The 16,859-nt window shown below is 47.0% G+C and overlaps 1 long non-coding RNA gene across 1 annotated transcript in view; it reads left to right on the top strand.

Annotated features, from left to right (window-relative positions):
* The first annotated feature begins 1,654 nt into the window (after window positions 1-1,654).
* Window positions 1,655-16,859, top strand: part of LOC144119006 (uncharacterized) — a 16,755-nt gene continuing 1,550 nt past the window's right edge. Inside the window, exons 1-4 of the long non-coding RNA XR_013312222.1 lie at window positions 1,655-1,694; window positions 2,812-2,853; window positions 11,995-12,048; window positions 14,898-15,032. This is a non-coding gene — a long non-coding RNA (uncharacterized LOC144119006). The remainder of the gene's footprint in view (window positions 1,695-2,811; window positions 2,854-11,994; window positions 12,049-14,897; window positions 15,033-16,859) is intronic.

The following is a 16,859-nucleotide window of genomic DNA, read 5'->3' as shown; positions in this document are numbered from 1 at the left end:
CACACAGTGCGCACTGTGTATCTCACCGCACCGTGTGTCTGCTGCTGCTGTTGCTGATAGGAGGTAAGGGAAAGTCCACGGGTCTTCCTAGTGGCGAGTTAAAGGATAGGATAGCAAAGATAGAAAGAAAAGGCGCGCTCTAATATGTCGGGAGCCGATCGCGGAGGCAGTGAAATACCGGGCCGAACCGTGCCAGAGTGCTTAACTCAAGCCAACCACGCCGCCATATTCCAAAAATAAGTTTAATACCTTCAATGCAAGGACCCGCAGCAGATATTAAATCAGGTATCAGCTATCAGGTATGAGCCGGGTATTCATTCTCCCTTCGTCCGTCGTCTGCCAGCGCTCCAGTGTTCAGAATTTCAAACCAACTCGCCCAGGAGCACACCCTGCTCACCTTTGTTCGTCAAGAAGCAACACTGTTCAGGCCTTGAGTTGCGTGCTCACCTCGCAGTCTTTAAGGCGTGCGTTCGATTCCTCGTACATTGGGAAGAAATATTATTTTTCTTGGCCAAGTCACGTTGGTTCTGAAACACCATTTTTCTAGACATCAGGTTTCGTTATGATGAGCCATATAATGCTGGCACATTAATAAGATGTCTGGTAAATACTTGTGTTTTCGCTTAATCCGCAAAATGAATTATAGGCGTTAAAGGAGGCTTAAAATCATTAGCTGACTGAAAACACCCCTGAAGAATAACCAAAATATATTAGCTAATTTGCGTGTCATGTCTTCAGCTGTGTGAAGCGCAAAACCTATCGGGGACAAAAACATAGGAGCTGTGAAATGAAATTTAAACTAATATCTCTTATCAGCCAGATATCAGATCTCTCTTAAAACCTCACTTCCGGAGCCTAAAGTCGGACATAACATACCATAAACTGTGATAGTGAGATGAAGACGTCATTGCCACGCTAGCAACCTATATGCGGCGAAATCTCATTTCATGTGTTTTGGTGACTTCTGTCCCCAACACTACTTTGTCTAGAAAGCTCATTTTCGGGTAGAAATCGAGTTTCACCCTAACTGGTGCAAGAATAAAACCGGGATTTAACCCGATACGCACGGATCTAAGTATAAGTAAAACCGATTACCTCTGCGCAAGCTTCAGTTTGTATCAAAATGTATGTGAACCAATCCGCAACGCTGTGCAGGGTTAAAAACAGCTGTGAACTCGCCGGCGGACGTGGCATAGGCCCACACACAGGAGTCGATGTTCCGTCACCATTGCCAGGGTAGGCACGTCAACCAGTCACGAACGTCTCTGGCGCAAGAACGTCCTTCTCTACTGGCCCATTCATCACCTGATTACACTATTAGCCTTCCCAAAGCTCCAAGGATTTTCTGCGACAGCCTGCGGCTGGTCCATCGGGAGTTCTTGTGTGCTTTGTGCGTGGGTAGCTTACACCGTCTTAAGTGAAATGTAAAACGTCACATTTTTCCTCGAGCAATGACGATACCGTATCGGCTAACTGAACTCAGAGTTCGTTTGTTTGTTTTTTTCACGAGTGGAATGCCACTATGCATTTATAGGTCTCAAGAAGCTGCAGTTCTAGACGATTATTTAAGAAAGAATCTGTGATCGTTCGTTCATGTGTAACTTCTAGGACCCCCAACTGACTGCAAAACCTTTTCTTTTTCCCCACAGTACCTGAGACGCCTAGCAGGCGTTGACGCCTTGAAATGGCAAGACGTAAGGAATAGTCAGTGTTCTGCTGGGGACTGCAGGAGCACTCGGAACTTCTTAGATATTGGCCATCGTGTCGTTTTTATTTTCATTGCTCTCCTTCCCTCGTCCTGTCTCTGTCCACATAAGAACCACATAGCACGCAAGAATGTTTACTAGCTCGTCGCGGTTTGGATGAACTGCCACAGTAGTACCATAATTATTTTCGAACTTGACAGTCAAGCCGCAGGGACAAAGGAAGTGCCCTCATACAAGAAAAAAAATATTATTTATGAAAAAAAAAAGTAAAACAGTGGCTTTAGAACACATGTCAAAAATATATCTTTTCTGGGCACTGTGCGAGAATTTTTAATATAACACACGCGCGCTAACTATTTTGGCACACTTATGAGTAAACAAAACAAGAACTAGCCGTCCGTTACCCTGCCTCTGTGACGCGAGATTCAGAGAGAGTTCATTGCAGTGGTAAACGCTCCGTTCCTCGATCGCGCTATTTAGTAGCTGCACAGGCGCTGGTGAGGGCAACGGCCCGGACGCTAGTTCGCCGCTCTGCGCACAGATGGCGCCACTACTCTCTACTTCTGATTTGTTCATTGTATTACGCCAACGTTGCCGCAGAAGTGGGAAGCATGCTCTTAACAACTATGGCTGTACAAACTCTGCTCCCCATAGCCAAGTGTCACCAATCTGGGGGAGCTTCAGCTCTTTTGTCACTGCATAACGCCCCGCTACCACCATGCGATGCGGACAAGGGCACTCGATCTGCAGGCTGGCAGTCAGTGCGGCCCCAACCAGTGGCGTGGAAAATATTATTCGCACTAAGTGGGAATGCAAGTGCGTCCACTCACTTCGTGCCACTCACTTCGTGGTGCCATGCTTTGAGAAAGGAAGAAATAGAGCTCCCTATATCGAAAGTGAGAGTAGCGCAAAACGGGACAAAGGGACAGAGAAAGACAGACACAACACAGGTGTCTGTCTTTCTCTGTCCCTTTGTCCCGTTTTGCGCTACTCTCACTTTCCATGGATCACCGTTACCGACTCGCCCAAGTTTCTTCCCTATATCGCTTTCCGCAAACGTTCAAAGGTGATGGTGCTTTACTTCTTTATACGTACCTGTTTTCAGTTCCTGAAAGGAAATCCTCCACAAGACGGAGTAGTTTCCGGGGTAAGTGGAAAGTTTTGTCGAAATGATTGATCGTTAAAAAAATAGCCATGAATACGTAAACGCTGTAAATTTATTGAACACGAACCGAAATGCTATAGTCGGATACAACTTAAGTCTGCACTGAAGCTCCTCCCAAATTTTGGACCAGTGCACAAAATTCCTCCGCGACAAAAAAGAGCCTTCCTTTTTACCTATACAAGAGGCTAATCAAAGAAAAACTGTGAGCCATAGAATTTGGATATGTAGTTTGCTTAATGAAGTCAAACATTAAAAAAGCTGATTTCATTTACTGTTGTGACAGATAGCACAGTTATACTGGACGCCGCGGACCGTGGCCCAGTATTACCAACTGCTGTTTTTTTTTTTTTAAAGCTGTATCCTACTACAGAGGCCCATGTACTTTGCGATGTCAGTGCACGATAAAGAACCCCAGGGGGTCGAAATCATCCGGATCCCTCCATTACGGCGTCCCTCGCAGAATGAGTCGCTTTGGGACGTTAAACCCGATAAACCAAACCAAATTATCTTTCCTGCTTATGAAAAAAGAAAAACAAGATATCGCTTTCGAGTAGCACTTCTCAACAGGTCGTAAAAATCGTTCGTACTTAAAAGGAAAGCGTAACAAGCGAATTGAAAGATTAACCGTATAAATATGAATCTGCTGTTCAGACTAATGTTTCAAGGCTTTGTACGAGGCTTGGGGAGCAGCGCATGTTATCTCACCTGCTCTAGCTACAAAAATCTGCAGGACTCCCCTCTTGAGGCTATAAGCCCTCGCTGATGTGTGTAGCAATTTTATTATTACAAATTTATGTTTGGTTTCATGGAGGAGGAAAAACATTTATTCAGAGCATAAAAACTGGGTGGTTTCAGTACGAGATGGTCGTCATCATAATCCGGCCCCTCTCAACCAGCGATTTCTGGTCGAGGGGGCTGTGGCTATGAAGGGTTGCCTCCCAGCGCTCATAAGTCGAATCGGGATTGCTGTCCAAGTCTGGGTTTTCTTGACATTCCCAAACCACGTGAAAGAGTGTGCCAACTGCTCCACAGAAGGGGCAGGACAAATCGTAGGTGTCCGGGTACCATTTACTCATTAGGATTGGGCAGAGTATTAGTTTGTAGTCGCCTGATTATGTGCTCTTCATATTTACTTAGGGTTTTGTGAGGAAGAGGATATTTCCTTCTTGTGATCTTATAGTACTCCGTAATTTCTGCGTAGCTTAGAAAGGGTGAGGGGTTGTCAACTGTGTCAGAGAGAGGCTGCGTGCCAGATGCTCGGAGGAGGAGAGCTCGAGCAACTGTGTTGGCCGCCTCATTGCCCGTCGTTGAGAGGTGCCCTGGCGTCGAGAAGATCTGGATGTTGGAAGGATTGGACCTTTCCGAAATTTCCCAACAAGGAGCGCCAACGCGGCCTCTGAGGTAATTGCGTACCGCTGCTTGTGAGTCGGACATAACCGTTGCCTCGCTGTTCTTTGATATCGCTAGTGCGATAGCTGCTTCTTCAGCCGATGTGGTAGATAAGGCTGCTTGCAATGATATCCCCCCGGGGTGAAACTGCTGCAATTTCCGCGACTCCGTTAACGGGTCCAGCCGCATCGACGTAGATCGTGTCCTTGTTTTCATCCCAGCGCTTAGAGAGGTGTCTAGCTCTGGCTAGTCTCCGTCCTCTATTGTACTCCTCATCCATGCGTTTTGGTATGGGGTGAGTCGTGATGTGTGATCTCATCTGAATGCGCATGTCGATCTTGTCAGCGACTTCCCGGGGTGGACTGATTCTCAGCTTCTGTAATATTTTCCTGCCAAACTTAGATGTTGAGAGCGTGACAATTTGATTTACACGGTGGGCCTATATTAGTTCGTCGATGGTGTTATGGATCCCTAGCTGTAATAAGCGGTTAGTGGATGTGCATAAAGGAAGTCCCAGTGCCGTCTTAACTGCCTTTCGAATATAAACATCTAGTTGGTCTTTCTCCTTTTTGCTAAACCGTAAATACGGGGTGGCGCATGTTAGTTAGAGAGAATGAAAGCCTGAACTAATCTTAGGGCCTCCTTCTTTCTTAGCCCATTTCTTTTCTTGATTACCCGGCGTAGCATTATAGAGACTTGTTCGGAATAGGCTTGGAGCTGTCTGATTGTAGTGGTGTTAGTGTTGCCGCTGGGTATGAAGGCTCCCAGGATCTTGATCTCTTTCTTGATCGAAATGCTCATACCCTGGACCGTAATGGCGACAGAGGGAGTGGGCGGAAAAAGCCCCGTATTCTGCTTCTTGCCGCGGTCGATCAGGAGTAACTCTGATTTCTCGGGAGAGCACGTTAACCCATGCCTCGCCGCTTGCTGGCACACGACATTTTGCTGCTTCCTGAAGCCGGTCTTGAATTTCCCCTTCATTACCGCTGCAACACCAGATCGTAATGTAGTCGGCGTATATAGAGTGCTCAATGCCATGCCTCGGATGCGGTCTAGCTTCTCTGGTAGCCCACGCATGACCAGGTTGAAGAGAAGCGGAGACAAGACCGCTCCCTGCGGGGTGCCCTTGGAACCTAGATTGAACGGAGAGAAGGTCCGATCACCAATACTTATTGACGCTTTTCTGTTGGGGAGAAAGTCCCTCACGTAATTATATGTGCGGTCACCACAGTTGATGCTGTTAAGCTCATGCAGTATTCCCTGGTGGTTAACATTGTCATATGCCCCTGTTAAATCGAGCGCAAGGATGGCCTTGACCTGACATCTGCCGGGGTTGTCCAGAATATCCTCTCTGATACGGAGGAGAATATCCTGTGTAGAAAGCTTTTCCCTAAACCCGTACAGCGTGTCAGGGAGGATATCAGTCTTCCTCAGGAGTCGTTTCAGTCGGGCGTTCACGACCCTCTCGAACAGTTTACCCAGACACGACGTCAGGGAGATCGGTCGTAAATGATCAATATCGCATGGCTTTTTGGGCTTGGGAATAAATCGCACTAAAACCAATTTCCAGGAGTCGGGGATCTGGCCCTTGTTCCAGCACTGCGTGTTGAAGTATTTCACTAATATTCTTAAGGAGATGTCATCCATATTAAAGAGCATCTTGGTGTTTATCTAGTCCGGTCCAGGAGCGGTGTTCTTACGCATGACGTCAAGCTCCGCCCTCAGTTCCTCAACCGTTACGTCTTGGTCCATCTCTTCATTGGGTGCACCGGTGTACGCAGGGAGAGGGTACGAGGATCCCAGATCGAGGAATTTCCGTGCAAGTTCTGTAATGAGGGCTTTGTTGTCCCCTTTATAGCTGTGCAAGGCGTTACAGAGCGTGTCTGTTTGCTCTTTCCGGTTTGAGTTCGGCTCGATAAGGGATCTGAGGAGTCCCCATGCTTTAGCCGTGCCCATTCTACGTTGAGCTCATCACACAGCTTGAGCCAGTTTTGGTTAGCGAGGTTATGTGCGTAGTCATCCACTTCTTTGGTGATTTCTGTAATCTTGGTCTTCAACTTGCGATTTAACTTTTGCCTTTTCCACCTCCTTGTCAGAGATCTCCTGGCTTCCCATAGATGAAACAGGTGCGGGTCAACTGCCGGAGTTTCCTCCGTGGTGTTCGCAGTAGCAGAGTGCCTGGCGACGGTTTCCATCTGCAGCGCTGTCCATGCCTCAATATCTGTGATATCTTCGTCCGGGAGACGTGCGATTTCTTCTCTCCACTTGTCCCAGTTCACAATCTTAGCCTTGCCAAATGGGTTCCGACATTTAACTCCCTGAACAGTGCAGGAGACGATGAAGTGATCACTGCCCAGGGACTTGCCAGTGTTAGACCAGGTGGCCTGCAGGCAGTTTTTCACAAGCGTGAGATCTGGACAGGTGTCTGTGCTGACGCTATTACCCGCTCTGGTGGGTTGCAGGGGATCCGTTAAGATTGCGAGCCCTTCTCTGTTAGCGATCTCAAGGATCCTCCTACCTTTCGGGCTGTTAAAGTGATATCCCCATGCTTGATGGGGCGCATTGAAATCACCGGCTATGACGAGGAGGTCCTTACCTGCCCTCTTGATAAAATTATTAAATATCGTGGCTATCTGACGACATGAGTCCCTGGGGCGACTGTGCATGTTCAGTATATGCAAACTGCGTTTTCCCCTGTGTTTGGGAAGAATTTCAATGTAAGCATGTTCGATATTTGCGGCTAGTGGTTCTTGCAGCGTTGCGGTAAACTCCTTGTGAACAAGTATTCCAAGGCTATGCTCGTCTTGGATAGTTTTGTACCCCTTCATGCTGATGACCGTATTTGCTTCCTGAAGTACTATTACTAGCAGGTGGCGTCTCCGACGTGTCGATGAAAAATTTAAGGCTTGCTTTTTGCTTTTAAATCCCCGACAATTCCATTGCCCAAATTATTGTTTCCTGTTCCCTATGTGTCATGGTCCTTTTTCGTCCTCTTCTGGAAGGGGGTGCCTGTCGGCATATTTGGATTTCCTATTTCGGAAGTTGCACTGGTTGAGTTTAGATTTGAACTCGTCTCGGACTGTGGCAATGGCGGAGTTTATGTATTTTCCTAGTGTTGGCAGACTCGTTTGCGAGCTCGTTTTTGACCATCTGAATAATTTATAGGACTTTTTATTCTGCTCCTCTCTGTCAGCCCTCAGCTCTGAAATGACGCGCTCATAAACTGACTGAGTTTGGCCGGGCTTCGGGTGTTTTGTCGGGAGCTGTTTGTGACTGCAGCCTGACCAATTTAAGTTCAGCTCGCAACGGCTCATCTGTTTTTTAGCTGAATAATTTCTGCTTTTAGGTCGTTAAACTCCTTAGATATCGCGTTTCCGGGTAGGGATGGAGGCAACACAGCATAGCCCACCTTTACGATGTGTCTTGAGTCTTCTTGCTTCTCAGAAGACCGTCCGAGTTCTCGGGTGCGTGGCGCCTCCTGTGCCGGTGGATCCGCCTTAGGTGCAAAGGAGACCGACCTGGTGGTCCCCTGCTCTTTATGATGTCTTGACTCTTCCGTTCCGGATCGGCCTGACGAGTTGCGACGTTGACTAGACTTAGATCTTGACCTGGACCTGGACGTAGAATTGGAGGCCGCTCTTCTGGATTCCTTCTTCTCGCACTGCTCTTTTCGGCTGGTGCATACAGCTGCCCCGTAGCTCTTGCTGGTGCCACTTGTTGTCAATTTCTCTTCCTGATCACCGAAATGTTGATGTTTCCTAGGCTTATTGATGGGATCCAGAAACTTTGTTTTGCAATCTCTTGAGTAGGCGTGGTGATTCCCCTGGCATGCCGCACAAGTTGGAGTGCAATCGTGAGCTTCCCCGGGATTCAGCTTGCCGCACGAGTCACATTTCGATTCAGCTGGGCTGGGGCAGACGTCCGGTCTATGTCAGGTTCCCTGCCGCACAGTACGCAAAACGGTCTAGTTTTCTTATAAAGAAAACATTTGCGCTCGATCCACCCGTACGTAACAAAGAAAGGGACTTTGTATCCACTGAACGGTATCACCACCGAGTTGGATCTGCCGAGCCTTCGGACGCCTAATATTTCGTGGGTTTCCGAGGAAAAGTCTTTCTCTAGGTCTCTGTCTGATGCGTTGGGGTCAATCCCGTGCACCACCCCTTTGCACGAGTCTTGCCGTGTTCTCACGTAGGCATTGTGGTGGTACTTTTTCCCGTCAAGGTTGATGTTATCGATCTTCCCAAGTACTGTGGCGTCTTCGACATGGGAAGTTGCCGCGATGATGATGTTTTGCTCTTCAATAACTCTGATGTAAGGTTTGGCGCGTAGCGTCTTGCCACGTAACGCGTTTTCGAACGCGACATTAAGTAGGTGTACACTCCCACCCCACATTTTTAGGTCCAAACGGTCTTTCGGCTTGATAATCACTTTAAATTCATACTTGTCGAGGTCAGGCAGTCTCGGGGGCCTTTTGCGGCTCGTGGGATCCGATACTGGTGACTTCGGGTCATCTTCGCATGCCTTCGGAGCCGAGTGCCCTTCTGCATCCCTGTCCTGCATCCGCTGTCCTGCATCCCTGAGGTATATCGTCTTCATCCAAGTGCTGGCTGTGAATTATCAAAGTTCGCCTCGCCTTGTTTGCTGCTGCTGGGAACACTTCCGAATCCTCCAGACTCGGGGTCGTAGCCAAGGGTGTGGTCCACATCCATCGTCGAAGCCGTAGCGGAGTAGCTGCTCGCTGGTCAGGTCGAACGCGGCATCGGACGCCGGGCCCGGTGCCGAAGTGCTTGCGAGGCTTAGCGATCCCACGTTTTGCCAAGAAAGTGACTTCTTGGGATCAAAGTGTATCCTCGAGTAGTTCTCGACGTTATACGTCTGATCAGGACAAAAATGTGAACTGCGAATGGAGCTTGCGCGCACAGGACGAGAAATCCACGGAGCGCAGACAAGCTGCGTCCGCTCAATCCTATCTCCAGCGCTCCAGCCTCTTGGTTTCATTGGGTTTAATGTCCCGAAGCGCCTCAGGCTATGAGGGACACCACAGTGGTGAGCTCCGGATCATTTAGACCACCTGGGGTTATTTAATCTACACTGACATCTCACAGTACACAGGCCTGGAGGATTTCGCCTCTATAGAAATGCAACCACCGCGGTCCGGACCGAACCCGCATGTTTCTGATCAGGAGCCGATCACCGTAACCACTGAGCCGCGCCACCGCGGCGGCTCCTTGTATTTATCAGATCCCTTCCATCTCAGAAGAGCAAGGCTCGGGGCAGATGGTAATGCATTTAAAGGAAGAAACAGCGCGATGAAACACGGACACACGACCACACTGATTGCCGGTTATCGCTGCAGCAGCCCTGTTACCCACCCTCTCATGTTTTCTAATTAAGCGTCTTTACATCCGAACAAAATTTCAGGTGTGAGACAGCGCTCGTGTGTGTCGTTTCTTCGTGTGTCCGTCTTTCATCGCGCTGTGTCTTCCTTTAACTCGTTTCCATCTCTATTGCATCCGTGCTGAAAGCATATTAAGAAGTCGGACATGTAAGTTGAAGAGTGACCTGCTCTTTGCGCCTCGCATGAAATGCGGCGTAGATCTTGGAATGCGTTTCAAACGTTGATGAAGGAATGATCGCTGATCTGTAGAGGCTGAAAATAACTTAAGCTGTCTCCTGGTTGACTGAGAGAAAATAAGTGTTATCGACTGCACCTAAATCCTTCGCACTGGGCAGTGTCCACGGTGGAAAAATATATAGGTGTCAAAACGGCGGCCGCTGGAACAGAGCGGCCGTGTCGACTCCCACTTCGCGTGCATGCTTTGACAATTCGCCGACCGATGGCGTGGTGATGCAGGGGGGGGGGGGGGGGGGGGGGGGGGGGCTTTGTTAGCGCTGCCTGCTCTACAAGCACGCGATTGTGAGCACAATCGGCAAGAAGTGTTTTGTTGCATGTTGCACGACGGGATACAAAGGCTGTACCGCGAAACTCTCCTTTCCGCGCCGAAAGATGAAGAACGCTTAAAATTCTACTCTCAAAGAGGCACAAAAGGACTCGAAAATGTGAAGGCAATGGTGGAATTCACGCTGAGGCTTAACAATCTTTTTGACGCCCTGAATCGAACTCATCCAAAGGAGGGCGTCATCATTGGAAGCAAAGAATTAAGAGTCCTCGCTTCATCGCTGTATTGGCTAAATAACTGGGGAAAAGAAGTGGTGTGAGGGAAAAATGTCTAAATTCGGGAAATGCACCCTATATTCGGAAATTGCCAAGTTAACAATGCGAAATCTGAGCACGGTGTACTTGTGCTAACGTTGGATGACTTGAAACTTGCTTTTCATGACAATTCCAAGTCCGAAGGACAACGTTCAGCTGCTGAAAAAGAAGCTAGATGGCCTGGTTGCTGTTCAGGCTGAGGTTTGACCATGTGTTCGACAAGTTGCACAGAGTACTGGCAGCTGTCGACTGTATAATTTATTATTTAGTTGGCTTTATACGCCGCAAGTACTTGAAGAGTACAACGTGTACGAAGTGCCGTGAAGGATTATTGGAAGAAAGTGCCCTTCATCAACAGCCGGAAAGCAGCCTTGTTCTGTGTAAAACTAGAGGAGGCGTCATGCACCCAAAGCGAAGTGTGGTCTCACTTGTTCCATGCCACTGAGATGGAATTTCAGAAGCATGCGGCTCTCAGAAATGCCTATGAATTGACGCTGGACGACACGCTTCACAACTACAAAAGTTTCAGTTCTTCTGTCCAGACCATAAAGAGGAAGTTATGGCAGGCGTGCTACACAATAACGTAACCATGAGAATGAGGCAATTTTGCAAACTCCAGAAAGCTGATGCGAAAAATAAGACACAGGAGCTGCGTAAGCTGTCCAAGCTTTAGTAGATGAAAATTTGACTCCTGTTTTGCTGTTTAAATGGCGGGAGTCATGAATACATTGATGTGCCTGAAATGTGCACTGCTGTTTTTTGTTTATGCATCAAAAATTTATGTCCTTAAATTTGTATTCACCGCCAGCTCTGTGTGCATGTCAAATAAATGGCAAACCGCGCAGCACCTTCGTGGTTTCACTGCTTGTGTTTTTAGGTGACCTCAATTTATGTGGTTAAATGCGTGGCCTTTTAAAAACCAGGTGAAGGAATTTTTTTTTCCACCGCTTTATCGTGTACCTGCAAGCCTCCGCAGTTTACCTGCAGACGCAATGCTTGTTCTGGCGTTGTGCACGGTTTTGCCTTCCGTCTGGCTAAGGCAGGTGCACTATAGTACCGCGTCTGCTGTTATTAACGCATATTGCTGCGACGGCGTAGGCTGCGGTAAATAATGCCAAGAGACATTGCGCTCGACCCGTTCGTATGCTCCTATTGGCAGCCACGAGCGCGAATGCTGCTAGGTGGAGGGCATGCTGAAACTCCCGGAGCAAAAGCATTATTCATTGCAAAAAATTTTCAGTCTCAGCCTTACCCAACAACCGTGTTTATTGCAAATTCGCTACTGAATACGCGCGTTATCATCAATTTTTTTGGCGTCCGTATCTGCTTTCATTCAGCATCTACGTTTGAAAACTGGGGCCACCTTTGCGTGTAGCGCATCTGTCGAGGACCGCGCGATGTATGCATAACTTTTTGCCGCATGCGCAGCCTTCGTACGGCCACCTCGCTTGTTCTTCCACCGTGACAGTGTCACAGAAGCTTTGCAACAAACGGTGTACGCTTTCATTTTCATGCAGATGACCGTCTTCTTAGGGACGTTCGCAAGGTCCGCTGTTGCCACTGCGATTAAAGTAAGACTGAATAGGGATACTTTTTCTGCAGTCAGCTCTCGTAGTTATCCAGGGGCTACCGGGGACGTAGTATAGAGGGTCCGAATTACACAAGATTATCAAGAAATGTTTAACGAGCGATGACATCGCACAGTACATGGAGATTTTTTTTTCATTCTGCCAACATCGAAATAAGGCTGCCGCTGCCTGCATCGAGCCTGCGACCTTGGAATAAGGCGCCGAACGACAAAACCACTTACTCTCCGGTCACGCGTGAGGGGTTCCAATAGATTTATTCTGTGTAGTATTGTCGGTCACTGCGTACGGTTACGAGTATTTAATCTACAAAGCATACGCGACAAGATTTCGGCCATAAAAACACACCAAAGGAAAGTTAGTGGCATTGCCAACGGTTCCGAGGAAGCTAGAGCTTCTTTTACGTTCGATGTGTTAGCATGCGTGCAGTTCTGTATGATAAAGGATCATTAAAGACGGAACAGATTTCCTGAGGTGAGACTAGCAAATTGTGAGAATTTGTTTGCATAATACTGCTAGCATACAACTAGACGTGTTCTGGTAATTAGTAACCCTCGCTCTCGGTCATGAGTATAGTTTTACCAGACATTTGTTGCAAATATTCTTTTTATTATACTCGTCAGCTGTTCGCTGAACCTATGCATGAGGCTAATGAGTGGTAAGCACGCCACATGGAGCGAACCCACCACGGCACACCTTATGGCACAGCTTTTGATTCATTTATTTATGTGCAGAGACATAGGCAACATATTACTACAGAGATAACCAAAATTTCACGGTCTTACAGAACGCGCACAGAAGCACACCGAAAACGCAACATCTTTGTCTGGGTTCTGCCTTGTATGGTTAAGACATTATTACTTATTACATGTAATAGCAGCTCAACCTACAGGCAATTTCATTAAACTAAAGGTTTCGTTGAGGTACGTCTTGCACATCAATCTCTATTGATGTGTTATAATAAGCTCTAACACGTCTCGAAGCAACTAAAGGTTTCGTTGAGGTACGTCTTGCACAGCAATCTCTATTGATGTGTTATAATAAGCTCTAACACGTCTCGAAGCCGGCTCGGCTCCTTCTTCATGGGTGACTGGGGACAGAGGGGGAGCGGAAGGTTGACAAAAGAATAGCGATGATCCTTAAGGCGCGAGGGAAGGAGGGGGGGGGGGGGGTGTTAAGACTGTGAGTGACGTTGTCGGACTGTTCGGAGGCGGTCAATGGCGACTTCTTTGAGCCTCAGAGCGAAGTCCCTGTGCATATACTGCGGGCGGGTGTCCTCGCACTTCGAACCCGATTTCGAACCCGACAGCGGCGGCCGCGTATCGATGGAGGCGAAGCGCAAAAGGCGCCTGTGTGCTGTGCGATGTCAGTTCACGTTAAAGATCGCCATGGGGTGGAAATTATTTCCGAGTCCTCCACTAGGGCACCTCTTTCTTGCGCTGTTCGGGTGCCCACCAAGATATGTGAGACAATTACTGCGCCAATTCCTTTCCTCAAGAGCCAATTTTCAATTTCAAAAGCAAAAGCATCATTTAGAAAACTTTCAATCAAAACAGCATGCAGGCAAAATCACAACTGCTTAGGCACAATGCTCGCACCAGATTGTCCGATCGTCCGTCCCATTTTTTTTTTTGTCGCGCCTGTTCAAAGGGACAGTCGATGTCTGTTTTAGTTTTTGGCCATGACGACCACGAACGAGGGCCCTAAATGTTGCCGCCAGTGTTCGAAATTCCGAGTGGTTACTCAGTTAACAGAGCTTAAGAGTCGGTAATCATGTTTTCTCCAAATGAATGACACTGCGTTTCGGGAAAGCCTCATTGACTTCGTACTATTAATTTTTATTATGCGACACTAGACATATCTTACAATGACCTAATGCAATAAATAGCTGGTAGAATAGGCATTTAGCTGCCGTAAAACAATTGTCGAATTCTGATTTCTTTTTTTTTACTGAATGATCAGTGTCCAACCATGACTTTCATGAGCATGCCATACACTCTGTTGCTTAAGCCGTTGCTTATACGCTGAAGCTATAAACGAAGTAATGGAATGATGGCAAGAGGTAACATCGATTTCACCTTCGTGTGTCCCTTTTCAGCTGTGACGTAAAGTGGTGGCTACAGGTGCGAGCTAAAACACTAGCAAATCACTGGAATACTCACAAATATATTTTATATTCACAAATAATTCGCAGCATACAAAATTAAATAACTAAGACATGGACGCACCACTCGGTCTTAAATTATTGAAATGTGTGCCCTAACTCATCACTATACAGCCACTCCATTAGTATCAAATGCAGAAGACAGCAGAGAGCACGCGATCAGAACAACAACCGCAGCAGTTCACCGGCGCTTTCCCCGCTTTCTGGAATAAGAATTTGCTCCATAGGCTCCGCCATAGCCAACAATCTCTGACAAAAATTTTGAAAATTGGAAAATTGTAAGACACTGTTGCGGAAATATTGAAAGTAATGGTCCATTCTTCTGATATGTAGCAAAATCTTTCGTTTAAAGAGCTTCCGTCAATAGCATCGAACAGTCAAGACTGCCACAAGAAACCATTGGGGAACGCTTTTGACAATACAAAACGTTAATAGAAAAAAACTTCAAGACTTCTGCCGGGTGATCTGCTGATATCGTTGATTATTATAGTTAAATCTTACACTATACGAAAAAATTGCGTTCATCAACGGTTTCCCGCTCAAAAATGCTGTTGTCCAGAATTTTGGACATGAGTTTTCGAATGCCTTAGGGAATCCCTCATTGTTGCTGCCAATTTGTGCAATGCAGAATCAACTATCGAGAATGTTCATGCTTCCGCGACCCGCGCAGGGGCTGATACTTTTCCTCCTGCTCGACTACTACGAAGGCGTCAAGCAGCAGGGGAAGCTGACCTCTGCAGGCCTTGAGAACGAGCTTCCACAAGTAGGGGATGTCGCGCAGAACCAACCTAGGCAGGACGCTCAGGTAAGGCCCCTTGGTGCAGTCTCTTTGAGGAACAAGAATTCACAGCCATCGATATCCAGCTATGGTGGAGGCTTGGCGCGTGCAAACGCCACGTGGTTGTCTGCAAAGTAACTCTCGAATAATTGATAAATCGCTTTCAAATATCCCATTTACTTTCTTGAAACGCGCACCTTTATTCCGGAAAAAAAAGTCGCCTAAAACCGTGTACTGGGCAATGTCAGTCCACGTTAAAGAGCCCCAGGTGGTCGAAATTATCAGGAGCCCTTCACTACGGCACTCGTCATAGTCCTAGTCGCTTTGCGGAGGATAAATCCCATAAATCCATAAACTCTTAGCCATGCTGAGATTTTTTTATCGTTTATAAACGTTTCTGTTTTAAAGAAAGTAACACGTTCTTAATTATAAAGCTATAATCTGTGGGCGTTGCCAAGCTGCCGTTCGTTCGGACAGCTTTTACTAGCAGCCCCCTCCATCTCTTCGATGTAAATAAAATTTTTGATTGATTGATTGATTGATTGATTGATTGATTGATTGATTGATTGATTGAAAATCTATCAAAATAGGCAATTTTCAGCTTTTTCTCGGTGTACATTTATGTCTCCCCTTGAACGGGCATGCTTTTATTGAAGAAAAACTGACAGTCGTTGACAGCCATATATGGTGCGTGGAAGGCTGATTTGCTGTTGTTGGCATTTACGTAATGGTAATGTATTTAGTGCATGGTAAAATAAATATTTATTTAAGTCGTGTAAATTCAGTTTTACGACGAAAGGACAGGTTAGAGAGAGAGAGAGTGCCATTGCTAACCTATTTGGTGTGCGGAAGGTGGGAGCCGAGACCCACATTTGAAAGCATTTCAGCTGAGACAGGCAGAGTGCGAGGCCGGAGGAAAGGTAGTACATATTGAAGATATATGTTGTGTGTACTGAAGGCAGTGACGATCACACCCCCACCTGCTGTACACAAGTGGGATGCTTAACAACTTTGGTACCGCTGGAATACAACTGCCTAATCATTTGTTTACCTTTTAAAAGTCGCCGTGCACGTGAAGTTGGTTCTTCCACTTTGCTGTTTAACGGTGCTTTTAGAACCATGATTACGATTTTACACTTGGGTTAGCATTGAGTGGAGTTCAGTGATCAACATGTGACATGTAAGGCTCAGTCAAGTAAAAAGAAAGTTATGACTTAAAGAGGTACAGACACAAAATTTCGAACATAAAGAAGTAATATGATTTGTTTCACGGGCGTAGAGATGGCGTCTAGCAAGTTTCAGTTACAGGTGTTCGACTGAACATAGCTCATTTTGAACGTTCTCCGAGATGCCGCTCGGCATTTCTACCCAAAACGAGTGACGTCAAGCTGCACTTGCCCAAATTATTGATACGTCACCGAACCAGTGGTTGTTCAGAGCAATAACCAGTGCTTGCCGGTCACGCCAACGTCATCGGTATTGTGGTAATTCAGGTTGACCGGTGACTGTGACATTAACGTGCACTTCAGCGCTGCTGCCGACCGAGACAGAAAGTGCAGGCATAAAATTCATCATCACCACCATCAGCCTGACTACACCCACTGCAGGGCAAAGGGCTTGCCCATGCCTCTTAAATTAACCCTGCCCTTTGCCAGCTGCGCCCACCCTATCCCCGCAAACTTCCTAATCTCATCCGCCACATAACCTTCTTCCGCCCCTGCTACGCTTGCCTTCCCTTGGAATCCACTCCGTTACCCTTAAGGACCAACGGTTATCCTGCCTTCGCATTACATGTCCTGCCCAAATTATTTCTCTTTATTTCGACTAGGATGTCATTAACCTGCGTTTGTTCCA

This window comes from Amblyomma americanum, chromosome 2 (genome assembly GCF_052857255.1).
Source record: "Amblyomma americanum isolate KBUSLIRL-KWMA chromosome 2, ASM5285725v1, whole genome shotgun sequence".
Taxonomy (NCBI): domain Eukaryota; kingdom Metazoa; phylum Arthropoda; class Arachnida; order Ixodida; family Ixodidae; genus Amblyomma; species Amblyomma americanum.
This window is presented reverse-complemented; position numbering and strand designations above follow the sequence as displayed.